Genomic DNA, 16,117 nt, shown 5'->3' with positions numbered 1-16,117 from the left:
AATCATTGAAATAGTTTCCATTGACTTTTAGATAAAATCATTCACATTATTCAAAACATTAGAATAATACTTATCAACTTTCAAATAATTAGTTTACAATTTCCTTTAAACACTTCAATGAAAGTCATTTATTTAAAATAATCCTCATTGATTTTAAGTAAAATCAATCTCATTAATAATTCAATTATTTAATTCCACTTATTAATATCTCTTTTCTTTTAATTTGCTTTCATTTAAAAATCCATTGACTAATAATTAATTACACTTTTTCTACTATTAACTAATCTTAATTAAATTAAATTTAATTGGATTAGTTAATAAATCATATAAAACTAATGCATAATAATAAGATTCTATTTTAATTCGAACTTGAACTCAAATCAATTTCCAAATCTTAATTCTACTAAGGGAAGATTGCAATAATATTTTTAATTCCCATAACTAAATGAAACAATATGCATGCCCGAATTCCAAATTACAAAATTGAAGATTCATTCATAGAGAATTATGCAGACACACATTATAGACATGATGAAGACAGGAAGAGAAAGAGTGCAAATGGAACAATCAAAAATCACGAGTGCAGCTGGATACTGATGTTAATTTTCTATGCCTTAGAAGTCCATAGAAAAATCCCTTCCTTCTCCAACATTCGTCATTCCTCCAAGAATCAAACCAACTAAAACCCCCAAGTGACTAGAAGTGCTTGTAGAAGCATATGAGCATGTAGAAGCATATGAGCTTCTTGAATGCATGTAAGCTTGTCCAAACACACTAGGAGAGCCTCTATATAAAGGCCTCTAAGATGCATCTAGAATGTGTCTAGAAAGAACTAGGAGATAAGCATGACAATTAAGCACGTAACTTTCACGACAAGAAGATAGACATCATGAGGTCTCTAGAATGTTGTAGACAACATGTGCTCAATAATATGCTAACTCCTAAGTGTAGACAACACGTGCATAATTAGAGTGCAAACTTCTGTGTTGTCAAAATGACGACTTACAAGAGTTCGCATACTCCTATGTGAACAAATATTAAAATAATACACCTTAATTTATTTAATTAAATTTCTTAATTTAATATTCATTTGACTCCTTTTTTAATTAATTTATTAATTTTAAATCTCATGCACTCACTTTATTAAATCCACTTGTTTTATCTTAATATATTTTAATCACATGCATGCATCATGCGATCTAGAATCTTTTAATAATTTTAATATCTCTTCCACTTTTAAATTTATTTTCAAAACTTAATTGATAAAATATTTATTAACTTAAATAATAATATTATTTAGCATTTATTTAAAAATGAACTCTAAATATATTATTATTAAATTAAATAAATATTATCACGTTCCAACTTTGAACTTGTAACTTTTATCTCTAAATTTAATTCTTTTATTTAATTAATTAAATTAAATAAAATATTAAAATATCATTTTAATTTTCATTTAATTAAATCTTTCAATTAGACTTAATTAATATAAATTCACAAAAAAAGAGTTCAGCAACAATAGTAAAATGCAAACTAGGGTAGGCACTACACTCATTTTGTGATTCAAGCTCTAGAGTTTTTATCTAGGTGAAGCACTGCAGTGAATGTTCTGTTGGAAATATAGAAGGAGTAACTGAGAAAAGGGTGAATCAGTTACCACTAAAATAAATCTCAAATCCCTTAGATGTCAACAATAAAATTTAGATTGAGAAAATTGATTGTTGCTATTACTTGGTAAACACACAGAAAATGTTGCAACTCGGTAAATGCAGAGCATGAATTACTTTTAGCAGATCTTAAAACATTAACAATAATTAATCTTGCAAGTATAAGAGAAATAAAATGAACACATGAGACACCAAGACTTAACGTGGAAACCCAATTTGGGAAAAACCACCAATGCAACTAGTTACCATTTTTCACTCTTTTGAAGTGAGCCCTATTAGGAGCCAACCTTGTTAAAGGTTACAAAACACATTGTTAGGTGTGACCTTGTTAGAGGATTTTAATCACCCTGTTAGGAGTGGCCTTGCAAGAGGTCTTAAAATAATTCAATGGAATTGCCACCTTGTTAGAGGATTTACAACTGGCTACTAAACTAACTCTGTTAAGAGATTTTAGATCACTGCTACAATGGTTAGAGAGTAACAATGAAATGACCTGATTGTGATGCAACTGAATTGTTGAATCCAAATCTCTTTTCTACTTAAACTTGATCCTTCCTGATTGAATATTACTTTTTGCTCCACAATGATACCTGCTTATCCTTCAACTTTGCTCCCTTTCTTTTCTTTTCAATTCAATCAACACACTTGCACACACACTAGAAATATCAACTTGACCTTTTATTTATACCTTCTAGATTGTCAAGTTGGCCCAAAATCAAATTACAATAACCAATATTCATCATCATAGTTGGCTAGAATCAATACATAAAGTAATTAAGCTTCATATGCCAAAACAAGAAAAATACTTCGTAAGCTGACCCTGCTCAGTAGAAACTAACTTTGAACAATTCTCTATGTTAACCAACTGAAGCTCAGTTAACACTGTGAACTTGCAGAAATCCTTTGGTAACCGAGTGAACTTAGTGAATACTAACTCTGTCCAACTTTTCCTTCGTTAACTAAGTGAGCTCGGTTAACACTCTTTTCTGCATGAATTCCTTCGATGCCTGAGTGAGCTCAGTAGACACTGTCATCTGTTCAAAGTAAGCCTTTGAATGCTTGATAGACAAGAAAAACTATCTTCACTGACCAAGTGAGCTCGGTAAGCATTCTTTGACAATTGATATGACATTTGTGTAACATCAAAGACAACACACAATTAATTGATTGTATCCAACAATCTCCCTCTTTGGCATTGATGGCAACACAACATGTCATAGCACAATGAAATTTTTGAGAACAAGACTCCTTTTGACAAAAAAATTCTCCCTCTTTGATTTTACACAAGAACTTCTTTTTGCTGAATTCTTCCTTTGCATAACTTCTTTTCAAACTTCTCCCTCTACAAAATTTCAGAAAGATAAAGATATGACAATAAACTTCTCCCTCTTTGACAGCACATGCCAAAGACAACACATGTCAAATTTGTATCAATGTACCTTGAGTACTGATTCATATGCAATATTCTCCTGATTATACTACATCAACTAATTGATCTTTAGCTAGGTTCTTGTTGATGCATCACTAAACTTCATTTAGTGAGCTTTAGAGAGGGGAGTGACCCCTAGCTTACCTCTTAGATACAAGAATGCATCCTTAGGTAATGGCTTGGTGAATATGTATGCAATTTGTTCTTTTGTATGGACATATTCCAATCTAATTTTTTTGTCCTATACCAGTTCTTCGACAAAGTGATATTTTATAGCAATGTGCTTTATTTTGGAATACATTATTGGGTTCTTTGATATGTTAATTGCACTGATGTTATCACAATACATGACTACTGGCTCTTTGATCTTAACCTTCATTCCTTCCAGAAATTGTTTGAACCAAACAATGTTAGAACAATTTACTACTACTGTTGCATACTCTGATTTTGTTGTAGATTGGGATGTGCAGTTTTGCTTCTTGCTTGTCCAAGATACCAACCTTTTACCAAGAAAGAAAGCTCCACCACTTGTGTTTTTTCTGTCATCAAGATTTTCTGCCCAGCCAGGATCAGTAAATACCTTTAGGTCTAGGTTTCTTCTAAGTTTGTACCATAAGCCATAGTCCTTAGTACCTTTCAGATATCTTAAGATTCTTTTGATTATCATCATATGATTTTCTCTAGGTTTAGCTAAGAATCTTGCCACTATCCCAATTGCTAAGGCAATATCAGGCCTTGTGTGAACTACATAGTGTAATTTTTCAATCATTGATCTATATAAGGTCTAATCTACTTCTTTGGAATCATCATCTTTGGTAAGCTTGAGTCTAGTACACATAGGGGTACCAACTGGTTTAGAATCTTCCCTACCAAACTTTTTGAGTATCTCTTTTACAGATTGGGTGATATAGATACCATTCTTGTTCTATTGTATTTGCAATCCAACAAAGGATTTTATTTCACCAAACATGGACATCTCAAACTCTTTGTTCATTTGTTCTATAAATTCTTTGCATAGGTCATCATTTCCTATAAATAGAGTGTCATCCACAAATATCTCTGCCAACACAATTTTGTTATCTGGTCCTTCCTTGATGTACAAATTATTGTTATCATTTGTTCTCTGAAAATCAATCTGTATCAAGTAGTTATGTAGTCGTTCATACCAAACTCTAGGAGCTTGTTTGAGACCATACAAATCTTTGTGTAATTTATAGACCATGTCCCTTTTGTTAGGATCAATAAAACCTTCTGGTTGTTCAATGTAGTCTTCTTCATCAATAATTCCATTTAGGAATGTAGATTTAACATCCATTTGATATACTTTGAATCCTCTATGAGCAGCATATGTAAGTAGGGTCTTAACACCTTCTAATCTTGTAACAGGATAAAAAGTCTCACCATAATCAATTCCTTCTTCTTGAGAATAGCCTTTACACACTAATTTAGCTTTATTTCTTGATACTTGTCCATCTTCATTCAACTTATTTCTGAATACACATTTTTATCTTTAGGCCCAAGAACAAGGGTCCAAGTTTTGTTCTTTTCTATCTGTTATATTTCTTTGTTCATTGCCTCAATCCAACTTTCACTTTCTATAGCATCCTTAACACTTCTAGGTTCAACATCAGCAAGTAAACATGTACTTTTTAATTTTCTTCTTGTCATAGTACCTTCTAATTTATCTCCAATAATCTGATCAGGTGCATGATGCCTTTTGACATATTTGGCCAATACAGGTTCTTTTTCTTTTGAATGAATTGCACTATCTTCATTTTGAATTTCAACTTGAGGCTCGGGTCGTTCAAACTCGTTAGGCATTTTCTCGGTAGCTTCAGAATGTAACGGGTCCTTGTGACTCGATTTGTACTTCTTGCAACTCGGTAGCTATGGAAGACTCGAAAGATGAAGTCTCCTTATTGTTAGATATGCTTGGTAATGTATCAGGTTCAAAGTAAAAAAATCTTTTGTAATCTTCTAGTTCCCTTTTGCTTTCTCTTTCAATCTTTTCTGCAAACTCATCAATTCTTACATGTGCACTTTCTATGATTTTATGAGTAGACAAATTCAAATATTTATATGGCTTACTTTTATAGGAATATCCTAAGAATATAAGTTCATCACCTTTCACATCAAACTTGCCTTTTCTAGACTCTTTCAAGATATAATATTTACCGCCAAATACTTTTAGGTAACTTACATTAGGTTTGTAGCATACCATAATTCATAGGGAGTTTTATGCGAGTCCTTCGTCAACTATACTTGATTTAGAGTATGAACTACAGTGTTGATGGCTTCCTTCCAGTATTTTCAATCATTAGATTCCTTGCACAATCCATGATGGAACTGTTTCTTCTTTCAGCTATTTCATTCTACTCAAGAGTGTCAGGGGCTGATACTTTCCTTTTGATTCCTCTTTCAATGCAAAAATTATTGAATTCATTGGAGATGAATTCACCACCTCTGTCTAATCTTAAGCATTTCAATCTTTTTCCTATTTTTTTTTCTACTCTTGCTAGATACTATTTGAATTTTTCAAATGCTTCTGACTTTTCTCTAAGATATATAATAGTCATCATTCTCTAATAGTCATCAACAAAAAGAATAAATAAATTTTCTCCACTATAACTTTCTATTCCAATGGGTCCACATAGGTCAGTATGCACAATTTCCAAGGTATCTTCAAATTGATAGTTTTTTCTCTTAAAACTAGTCTTTCCCATTTTGCCAATCTGACAATTTTTGCATAAACCAACATCTACTTTCTTCAAACTAGGGATACCCCTTACTTTTCTAAATTTTCTTATCTTAACCATATTATCAAAGTTTACATGACATAGTATTCTATGCCATAACCAACTTTCTTCCATTTGAGCAATGAAACATGAGCAATCACCAAGATCAAGATAAAATAGGTTACCTCTTGTTTATTTGCCTAATCCAATCAGATTCATGTTGTCACCTAGCAGTCTTGCCTTGCCATGCATGAATTCTACCTTGAATCCAATGTTGATTAGTTGTGCCACACTTAGTAGGTTATGTTTCAGTCCTTCAACCCAATAGGCATTGTCACATACAAGTTCATTGGTATAATGATATGCGACCTTTCCCTTTTATGCAACAAGGTTCATTGTTTCCAAACCTTACACTACCTCCATCATAATGTTCAAAGTGTTCAAATCTTGTTTTTTCTCCAATCATATGATGTGAACATCCACTATCTATGATCCATATATCATTTTTACTAACATGACAGATAAGTGCCATCTTATCTTCTTCTTCATTAGATTCATCTTTTACAACAATGTATACTATCTCATCTTCACTGTTATCAAAATCTTTAGCCATAAAACAAGTCTTCTTACCTTTGTCTTTGAAGGATTTGTGACTTTTGGATTCCTTCTTGCCTTTGTACTTGTGGCTCTTCTTCTCATCCTTTCTTTCTCTATTTGGGTACCTAGCAACAATATGACCAATTTTCTTCACATGAAGAACAGATTAAAGGAACTTTACTTTTGTATTTTCCTCTACCTCTAGAATATTTCCTTACAAGTAAAGCTTCAACAACTTCAAGATCACTGTCAGAACTTTCCTCTGTTTCCTCTTCACTTTCTGACTGAATGTCCTTTATTTTCTTTCCTTTCTCTTTGAGTGAAAGTTTAGGTTCAAATGCAGACTTAACATTTTTGGAAACTGGAATATAATTGTCAAAATTGTCTAGCTCAAAAGCTATCAATTTTCCTACTACGGCATCCGAACTTAACTTGTGATTTGGATCACATCTCTTTTCTTGAATAGTAGATACTCTAATTGCATAGATAGGAAACAATGTTCTGAGAACTTTACTTACAACAATTTCTTCCTTGATTTCTCCTCCAGAAGCCCTGATTGCATTGACACTAGCTTTGATTCTTTCCACATATTTGGCAACATTTTCATCTTCTCTCATTCTCATTTGATCAAACTATCCTCTAAGGATTTTTTCTTTAGCTCTCTTTACATTGTCATCACCACCGTAGATTTCCTTTAGCTTGTTCCACATATCAAAAGCATTTTTACAGTCTTTGATCTCATCAAATTCATCATAGCTGAGAGTAGATGCAATATCAATCATCATGATGTTGTGGTTCTTTTTCTTAGCAAGATCTCCAATAGATAATGTACCAGTAGGAGTTTTGTATTCTTCATCAAGGTATTTATAGCTTGAATCACTAATGGTGTCTAGATGAAGTCTCATGAGTCCCTGCCATGCTAAAAAGTTGTCTTCATTTAGCTTTGGAATCTCTCTCTTGTAAGACATCTTGATCTTTAGCTTAGGTCCTTGAAACCTTTCCTGCAAGCACCAAATTCTCTGATACCAATTGTTGGAAATATAAGAGTAACTAAGAGGGGGGATGAATCAATTACCACTAAAATAAATCTTAGATCCCTCAGATGTCAACAATAAAATTTAGACTGAAAAAATTGATTGTTGTTGTTACTTAGTAAACACACAGAAAATGTTGTAACTCGGTAAAAGAAGAGTGTGAATTACTTTTAGTAGATCTTAAAACATTAACAATAATTAATCTTGCAAGCATAAGAGAAATAACATGAACACATGAGACACCAAGATTTAACATGTGGAAACCCAATTTGGAAAAAACCACCAATGTAACTAGTTACTATTTTTCACTTTTCTAAAGTGAGCCCTATTAGGAGCCAACCCTGTTAAAGGTTACAAAACACACTGTTAGGTGTGACCTTGTTAGAGGATTTTCATCACCCTATTAGGAGTGGCCTTGTAAGAGGTCTTAAAATAATTCAATGGAATTGCCACCTTGTTAGAGGATTTACAACTAGTTGTTAAACCAACTCTGTTAAGATATTTTAGATCACTGCTACAATGGTTAGAGAGAAACAATGAAATGACCTGATTATGATGCAACTGAATTGCTAAATTTAGATCTCTTTTCTGCTTAAACTTGATCCTTCCTAATTGAATATTACTTTTATGCTCTACAAGAATACCTGCTTATCCTTCAAGTTCGCTCCCTTTCTTTTCTTTTCAATTCAATCAACACAATTGCACACACACTAGAAATCTCAACTTGATCTTTTGTTTATACCTTCCAAATTTTCAAGTCGGCCCAAAATCAAATTACAATAACCAATATTCATCATCATAGTCGACTAGAATCAATACATAAAGTAATTAAGCTTCATATGCCAAAACAAAAAAAATCCTTCATAAGCCAACCCTGCTCGGTAGAAACTAACTTTGAACGATTCTCTATGTTAACCAACTGAAGCTTGGTTAACACTATGAACTTGTGTAAATCCTTTGGCAACCAAGTGAACTTGGTGAATACTAACTCTATCCAACTTTTTTTTCGTTAACCAAGTGAGCTCGGTTAACACTCTTTTCTTCCTGAATTGCTTCGATGACTGAGTGAGCTCGGTAGACACTATCATCTATTCAGAGTAAACCTATGAATACTTGGTAGACAAGGAAAACTATCTTCATTGACCACGTGAGCTTGGTAAGCATTTCCTGACAATTGATATGACATTTGTGTAACATCAAAGACAACACACAATTAATCAATTGTATCGAACATGTTCGTAGATTTTTTGAGATACGTCTAGTGTTACTATTTTCTTATGGGATATATGTTTCATTTTTCCCTGAATCTGTGCAATTTGAAAGTATTTGAAATGAATTATCCTCCCTTTCTTTTATTTTTCCATCTTAAAAAGTAAAGTTCATGAGTCTTGTTGAATCTGTCCATGTTATTGAAAAGTATTTGCTAGGATGAGGAATCTAGTGTCACTCATGCAGTTAGACATGATATGTGTATTGCCAATTGCTATTTATCTATTGTCGTTGAATTCTTTTTTCAATCTAGGTTATATTTAAGAATCAAGTGGAGGCATTTTTCCATTTTCATGTCTTGGTAGCCCCCAACTAGGCATCCACTGACAACATAAAGTGGATACAACAATGAAGGCCATCTAATATTTAATATAATTCATTTGTGTCCATAATATTTGGCTAAGGAATCAACTGGAAATATTTCTTGATTTTGAAATTTCTAGCCCATGGCCAAACGTTTACTTGAGATGAGCCTAGGTAGCTTTTGGTAGTCCCTAATAAGGCATTTGTTGCCCAAAAAGGATGGCTAAACTTTAAGGGCCAAGTTACCTGTTTGTGTTCAGTATGCTAATATGACAATATATTGTGGGTCTGGGTTTATTTTTAGTTTATACATTAGAAAATTTTAATAAAAGTTATATGTATCTGTAGTCTCAAAATTTAAGAACATGAATTGAGCTCGTAATACCAAATAACATGATATAATAAATGAAACCATTGACCCATTTTTTTTTGAAACACAAGACAATATCATTAGTAGTAGTTATTACCATAAATAGTAAATTGTGAATATCACCACTAAATAAATGTAAGCAATGATATGTAGTAGACAATTTATATATGCTGGAAACTAAGGCATGTGTTGTTTTCATTAATGTGAAGCTAGCAATGATCACTTTTACAGGAAAATGTAGCTGGTAATATTAATAATACAATAAGGACTAGTAATTAATATTATTCTCATTTAAATCTTTTCTTGCATTTTATCTGATAGTCTTAAGTGTTTGGCTTAATTTCCGAGGCTTGATTTTGTTATTCAATTACTTTTAAAATTCATGAGTCATTGACTTCTGGTTCACCCCTTGACCCTAAGTATGCCTTTTTTTGGATAGTAAAAGCGTTTTGGTTTTGCTTTAGTTAATTTTTGGGGTTCACCATGTTTTGTATTTCATGTTTGTAGACACAAATGGCTTTGATTATATTGTTGAATCTCCTGATTTATTCCAACTAAACCATTTTTGAATTTGGACTTCAGTATTGTAAACCTATGAGTTTTAGTGAGGGCTGAAAAAGCTATCCAAATGTTTTCTTACAATATTTTTCTTAGAATTGTTAAAAAATAATTATTTTCATAGCAATGTTACTAAATTAAATTAGGGGTATGTGCAGGATCATGGTGTGCCAAAAAGTGGCGACGTGAAAAAAATAGAGTTTGAAGACGCCTAAAAGCGCTTCAAAATCTGTTCTGACTTTTTCTCACCTATCCAGGAACCAAACCTGGAAGGTAAGGCCGAGCCTTATCAGATATCCGATTTGACATCGGATATCCGATATGACATCGGATATCCGATATGGACCGGATATCTGATAATTATATTAATAATATTATACCAATATTATTATTATTTAATATTATTATAATAATAATAATTATTAATATTATTATGATTATATTAAATAATAATAATATTATTATATTAAATAATAATAATAATATATTATTATTATTATTATTATAATATTAAATAATATATCATACTATTATATTATAATAATAATATTAAATAATATTATTATTATTTAATATAATAATAATAATATTATTATACTATAATATAATAATAATAATATTATTATATTATAATCGTATAATATTATACTATAATAATAATATTATGATGTATTATATTATAATAACATATTATATTATAATAATATAATATAATACACTATAATAATATAATATAATAATAATATTATTATATAATATAATATTTTATATTATAATATATAGTAAATTAATATAATATATATAAAATATAATATAAAAATATATAAAATGTAATATAATGTAATATATATTATATGTTATATGTTATATTATATATACTATATTCATTATATGTTATTGCGGCCATATCGGATATCCGATATTATATCGGATATCCGATATTATATCGGATATCCGATATTATATCGGATATTCGATACAATATTGGATATCCGATATTATATCGGATATCCGATATTATATCGGATATTCGATATAATATCAGATATCCGATACCTGGGCATAGGATAAAATAAAATCACAGACTCGTGGGCCCTCATTTCACATGAATTTGTGGCCATTATTACCATTATTGATCGGATATCAAATACTTAGGTATGTTTTTTTTTGCTCAACTCATTTTTAACCTAAATTCAATAGATTTTAGGATGATTTTGTTTGTTTTAGTTGAATCTAGGGTTTTTTTGACAAAAATGGTTAAAATTTAGATTTTTTTTAAATATATATTACATTTTACAATTCAATAGGAATGGCTAATTAGAATGATGACACTGAGGCAGGGAATAATATTCCTCGTAACCCACCACCAAACGATCCAGTACTCCCACAAAACCATCCACCAAATGATCCTCTACCTCCTCAAAATCCTCCTCGAATCGAGGATTTGATAAATGAAAATCTCACCGAGTTGAGAGGTTTGCATAGAACATATAATAATGTACCTGCACTGGCTCCTATGTTATCCACGTTAAACACCATAGTGGATAACATTGAAACCCTTACGAACCAACAAAATGCCACTCTTCGTTGGCGTGATGAAATGCACCGGATGTTTGATGATGGTTTGGATTATGATGAGGTCACAGACCTCAACATAACCAAGGATGATTTGGCTAGCCTTTTTGCTAACCCGAAAACGGGTATACCAGTTGACCCAAAAAAAACCAAACTATTGATTAAATGGTGCACAAATGATGCCATACGTGCAAATTTTTGGGATCGTTGGTGGATGGTCTTTGATATCCCTCCACATGGCAATTTAGACATACCATTTTATTTTCTTAGAAAATTATATGCAGAATTTGTGTTGAAACTTAAAGTGAATTATTGGAGCATGAAGCCCAACATGGGCTTAGGACTAGGAGCTCCTCAGGATAGACCCTCTTCCCAGCAGAAGAAACTTGGCACTTTTGTCCCCCCCACTGATATCCCCCCCCCTCCTTGAGTGTAGCATCTAGATATTATGGCAAAGGCTAGCTCTCAGACCATCAGAGCCATTCATCGGCTGAGTAGCCTAATGATATCTCAAACTAGGCCAATCCTGCCTCCTCGTGTTGATGACGTTGGTGCCAGTTCATCATTGGCTAGCTCATCACATGTTTGTGTGCCTCACACTTGCATTACATGCAAGAATATTTGCCTGGGTCCCATAGGTGATCTTCCTGAGCATCATTTTGTTTTAAACAAGGATACACCAGACACACGTGCAGAGGCTACAAACCTTGATGCAAGAGAGGAGGGGAATGTAGAGGCATGGACTCCTTCGGTGTCAGTATGTGTATATATTTTTTTGTTATGACATATGCAATTTAAAGTTAATTTTTATAATAGAGTAATTTTAATTTTTAAGCCATACTAACTTTTACATGTATGTGATCTTCATTCATGTTTAGTTGATGACCAAGGAGGAGCTCAGATAGATAGACAATGCTACACTCTCGGCCATTTCATTTGTCCTTGAGACATCTACGGTACATTATGTTGTGTTCACATTTTTTTTTCTATTTGATATTGTAGCATATATGGTTGCTAATCTTTCTTTTATCTTGTAGATACCACCTGCCTCGGGGGGACAAAGTGCGAGGGGTGAGCCAGCATGCACTGACAAAGGAAAGGTAATTAGATGTTTTCTATTTGATTAAATATCAATGCATTCTTGTAAAGTGTTTGTGGTAATCCCATTTAATTACATTCTTTATTGTATATAGGGTGTGGCTACTGGCAATGAGCCTATACAAATTCAGCATCCTAGATCATCAGAGATTTCCATTCACACAAAGAGCCCCATTGTATGTATAAGTATCATTTATTTTTAATTTTTCTTATTGATGCAAAGGAAAGTATGATTGTTGTTCCATACAATTTATGTGATTTTTTTCATACCAATAATGATTCATGTCTTGCATATGTTCATTACAACTTAAATAGGCTTATATGCACCTGTCCAACTGACCAAGTTGGTTACAAAGGTTTATTTAATCAAACAATTACCAAATTACTACTTTCCCTCCAAAACTAATATGACCATTTGAATTTGAAATTCAAATTTCAAACTATAGTTCTTATGCATTCCCTAACTTTCTAAACTATTCCATTGACTCAAAATTGGTCATATGGATTTATTAAATGCAACTAAGTATGAAACTATCCTAAGACTACCCCATATGGCTCTTTTGGCCATTTTACATCATGTTGCCCTTAGGTCCTTACTAGGACTTTTATGACTTTTGTCTTTCAAAGTACATTGTTTATTACATAATTCCATTATTGGTTTTAATATATCCCAATTAACAATCAATGACGTCTTTGATCCTCTATCTTCATCTGGTACCAAGGCTCTCTTAGATGATTTAATAGGTGCCCCTGCACCAAACACCCCACCTTCAAAGCAACTCTTTTCCCAAGAGTTAAGGGGTACTATCTTCTTTCCTCCCATCCTTCTAGAGGGATTTTTGCAACTTTGCACCTGCAATGTATTACCCTGCACACCTGCATACAAATCATTAGAAACAAAAAGCATTGGATCCTTATTACCAGTCGTGGTAACCTTACTGCCTACTGATTGTGAACAGTCATGTTTTATCCTTGACAAAGGCTGAATAACTTGTTGTCTGAGGTCATGCTGACCCTGTCTCTTATCCTCCATGGATATGTTCACTTCTTTGTTCACTCTCATCACCAAAGGACACCATACTATTCCTATCATCACTCCTTTTGCTGTCACTGTCTGCTTGTAAGTAGAATTCTGAGTTTTGTCTTGAACAATCTCATCCTTCATAACCAAAAGAGATGGCTTCAGTGGCAGATCTATCATATCATGTTTACTCTCCCTGTACTCCTACAAGTCCACAAACTCTTTCTTGCCAAAACAAATAACTCTTTCCTCATCATGACCAGTCAAAGGATTTAGCTTAAACTTCACACCATCTTTGTGTACTATATAAACATTTGATGAGCCAAAATGAATAGTGTTCCTTAAGGCTTGCCAAGGCCTTCCAAGGATTACATGGCAGCATGTCATTAGAATGACATCACGTATAACTTGATCTTTATATTCTCCTATAGAGAAATCCACTATTGCTTGCTCCCTTACAAAAATATTTTGTGCATCACTAACCCAAGATGCCCTATATGGTCTATCAATAGGATACTTCTTCAATCCTAGTTTATTTACCATTTCATAACACACTAAATTATCAAAGGAACTAGAGTCTATTATCATCATTATACAAATCTTACCATGGCTCATGCAATTTCTCCTGAAAATGGATGGTCTGGTCTCCTTTTGCTACTGCATTTGTGGTCCTCTTCTCACCATCAAAGATTCTCCTTCAAGTTTAGGGTCTGCATTATCGTACTTCTTTTCTTCCTCTTCTCCTTGGGTCAAGGTGACTCTCCTCTCCTCCTTCCTGAAATCCACACCTTTCTCAGGGCACTTGTAGGATTGATTGCCTACTCCTCTACATGTGAAGCATTTACCTGTGAAAACACTATTACCTCTTCCACTTCTAAATCTTCCTCCCCTGAAACTTCCTCTTGTCTCAGATGTAATCTCTTTTCCTTTATCTTTTTCTTGATTGTTTGAAGTGTCAAATTGACTTCTTACACCTCTTCCTCTCATTGTTCCACCTCCTCTCTGATTTTCTTGCCTCTCATTCTTTCTTTTCAACTTCTCCTCTGCCCGGATTGCCAACTGAAAACATTCTCCAAGTGTCCTTGGTACATTCAATCCTATTTCATCTTGAATATTTTACTTGAGGCCATTAATGTATCTAGCCACCTTCTCATCTTCATCTTCTAGTCCTCCCCTAATAATCAGGGTATGGAATTGCTCAGTATAGGACATAACATCCATATCCCTCTGTTTCAAATTGTTCCTTCTTATCTTTATTTGGATTGCTAAATCAGATGGCAAGAATTGACTTCTCACCATGGTCTTCATTCTCTCCCAATCTGAAATCTTATTCAATCCCCTTTTGATGCAGAGTCTATAGCAACTACCTTCCATGAGCCAATAAATGGCTGTCACAATCCAACTTAGGATTCTAGGACTTCTCACAAGTCCTCTTACCCACTCCGGGTATACTCAACCTCCAAGCCAAACAAGGCAATCCCACTTCAAAAGCCTTACCAACTATCACCAGAAATGGAGACAATCATAGAAATACTGTTCCAACCCAAAATCATCAATTTGTTTGGTTCCACCAAACTCTCAACACACCTTTGCACTTCTAGGCCTACAAACCTTGTAGCCTTCCAATTAGCTTCTTTGCACTTTTCTCCTAGTATCCCTTAATAGCATTGGGAATTATCCATAGGTCCATACACCCTTCTTGGTACCTACTAAGAATCCAAAAGCTTTTGGGCTGATCTTGCTCCAACACCCTCCAAACTGCTTCTTCGTACCTAGGCCTAGTTGATCAAGTTAGGCTAGGGCTTCAAGGAAGAATGGGCAAGGTGGGTTCCCAAGACCTAAAACAATTAAGGAAATCTCCAACACACTCAATGCATCCAACTCTAGCACTCAAACTGATCAGAAGTGCCTGCAACCATGACTGTCACCAATTGCCTTGCAAAAATTAGTCAAGCACATGGGCTTGCTTGACCTAGGGCCAACTTGGAAAAATAGTTGCCCTTCTATCCAGGCCTCTAACCTCTGGCATTATGTTTCCTAGTCTCCTAACTTGTATATCCCTCAATTTCAGAGGGTGCCACCGATGGGAATGCAAGTTAGGGATGCATTTGTGGAAGGGTCTAGGAAACAAGGCTTTTCAGACCACCTTCTACTAAAATGTAGATAACTTTTACACCCCAACTCCTTTTTGAGTCAAAACAAAACCAAAAGTTTCCTAACTCACCCTTGCAACTATTTCATACACTTATAAATCATAAAATTTATGTACGGATTCATACCAGCGTAAAAGTCAAGCGATTACCAGTAAATTTCTAGAAAATTGAAGTTTTTATTATTTTTTCTCCAATCCACCGTACACTCTGATCTCCCCCTTTCAACTGAGATCACATATGACATATATAAAGGTCTACATGATTTTTGGAACGACCATATAGGTGTTCCCAACCATAAAACAGACAAA

The sequence above is a fragment of the Cupressus sempervirens genome, chromosome 3 (genome assembly GCF_028749045.1).
Source record: "Cupressus sempervirens isolate cs-2001-9-10 chromosome 3, ASM2874904v1, whole genome shotgun sequence".
Classification (NCBI taxonomy): Eukaryota; Viridiplantae; Streptophyta; class Pinopsida; order Cupressales; family Cupressaceae; genus Cupressus; species Cupressus sempervirens.
Note: the sequence above shows the minus strand (reverse complement) of the source record.